Genomic DNA, 2,383 nt, shown 5'->3' on the forward strand with positions numbered 1-2,383 from the left:
AAATCACCTAGCTATAAAGGCCAACATACGATTTACCTTTTTCCTGCCTGCTGTACCTGTATGCCAACTTTCAGTAACTGATGAACCATGACACCCAGGTCTCATTGCACCTCCCCTTTTCCTAATCTGCCACCATTCAGATAATATTCTGTCTTCACGTTTTTGCCCTCAAAGTGGATAACCTCACTTTTATCCACATTATACTGCATCTGCCATGAATGTGCCCACTCACCTAACCTGTCTAAGTCAACCTGCAGTCTCTTAGCTTCCGCCTCACAGCTCACACCGCCACCGAGTTTTGTTTCATCTGCAAATCTACACTCAATTCCTTCATCCAAATCATTGATGTATATTGTAAAGAGCTTGGGTCCCAGCACTGGGCCCTGCGGCACTCCACTAGTCGCTGCCTGCCATTCTGAAAAGGACCCTTTTATCCCGACTCTCTGCTTTCTGTCTGCCAACCAGTTCTCGATCCACGTCAGTATATTACCCCCAATACCATGTGCTTTGATTTTGCACAGCAATCTCTTGTGTGGACCCTTGTCAACAACCTTTTGAAAGTCCAAATATACCACATCCACTGGTTCTCCCTTGTCCACTCTACTCGTTACAGCCTCAAAAATTCCAGAAGATTTGTCAAGCATGATTTCCCTTTCATAAATCCATGCAGACTTGGACCGATCCTGTCACTGCTTTCCAAATGCGTTGCTATTTCATCCTTACTAATTGATTCCAACATTTTCCCCACGTCTGATTCAGGCTAACCGGTGTATAATTACCCGCCTTCTCTCTCCCTCCCTTCTTAAAATGTATTTTTACATTAGCTACCCTCTTGTCCATAGGAACTGATCCCGAGTCAATAGACTGTTGGAAAATGATCACCAATGCATCCACTATTTGTAGGGCGACTTGCTTAAGTACTCTTGGATGCAGAATATCAGGCCCCGGGGATTTATCATCCTTCAATCCCATCAATGTCCCACCTCATAAGGATATCCTTCAGTTACTCCTTCTCACTCGACCCTCGGTCCCCGAGTACATTTGGAAGGTTATTCGTGTCTTCCTTCGTGAAGACGGAACTGAAGTATTTGGTCAATTGGTCTGCCATTTCTTTGTTCCCCAATATAAATTCACCTGAATCCGACTGCAAGGGACCTACAGTTGTCTTCACTAATCTTTTTCTCTTCACGTGTTTACAGAAGCTTTTGCAGTCAGTTGTTATGTTCCAAGCAAGCTTCCTCTCAAAATCCATTTTCCCCCTCCTCATGAAACCCTCAGTCCTCCTCTGTTGAATTCAACATTTCTCCCAGTTCACAGGTTTGTTCCTTTTTCTGGCCAATTTATTTTCCTCTTCCTTGGTATTAACACTATCCTTAATTTCCCTTGTTAGCCACGGTTGAGCAACGTTTTCCGTTCTATTTTTACTCCAGACAGGGATGTGCAATTGCTGAAGTCACCCGTGTGATCTTTAAATGTTTGCCATTGCCTATCCACCATCAACCCTTTAAGTATCCTTGGCCAGTCTATTCTAGCCAATTCACACCTCATACCGTCAAAGTTACCTTTCCTTAAGTTCAGGACCCAAGTTTCTGAAATAACTGTGACACTCTCCATCTTAATGAAGAATTCTACCATATTATGTTACTCGTCCCCAAGGGGCCTCGCACAACAAGATTGATAATTAGTCCCTTCTCATTACACATCACCCAGTCAAGAATGGCCAGATCTCTTCTGGGTTGAGAAAACCATCCATAATACACTCCATGAAATTCTCCTCCAACACATCACTACCATGTGTTTAGCTCAATCACGATGTAGATAAAATTACCCATGATAACTGCTGTACCACCACTGCACACATCCCTTCTTTCTTCTTTGATGTTGTCCCCAACCCGACCACTACTAACCAGTGAGACAGATATTGCAGCAAGTGACTGGTTATTGTGAAACAGCAATTGCTAAAAGAACAATGACCACGACATGATTTAAACACGCAACTCGTTGATCTAGAGTCAGGCGCACTACCGTTGTACCACAAGGTCTACACAGTCGTTAAGGGATGTTCGTCTATATGAGGGTTCTGCAATACAAGGGACTTTAAAATCCCAGCCCATTCCCACCAGGTATCACAAGCAGCGCTCACCTGACAGTCACCGGATGGCTTGTTCGAAAACTTTTATCTTGCTTTCACAGGAATGCATCATTAATTAACCCTTCACCCTCTTTTGCACAATCAAACAAATGCTAACTCAGGGACCCTCCACACTTCAATCATTTGGCCTGTGCTTTGGGGAGCGGCCCGAGAAGTGGAACTGAGTCCATGATCAGATCAGCCATGATCGTATCAAATGGCGCAGCAGGATCGAGTGGCCGTATGGCCCAC

The sequence above is a fragment of the Pristiophorus japonicus genome, unplaced genomic scaffold (genome assembly GCF_044704955.1).
Source record: "Pristiophorus japonicus isolate sPriJap1 unplaced genomic scaffold, sPriJap1.hap1 HAP1_SCAFFOLD_85, whole genome shotgun sequence".
Taxonomy (NCBI): Eukaryota; Metazoa; Chordata; class Chondrichthyes; family Pristiophoridae; genus Pristiophorus; species Pristiophorus japonicus.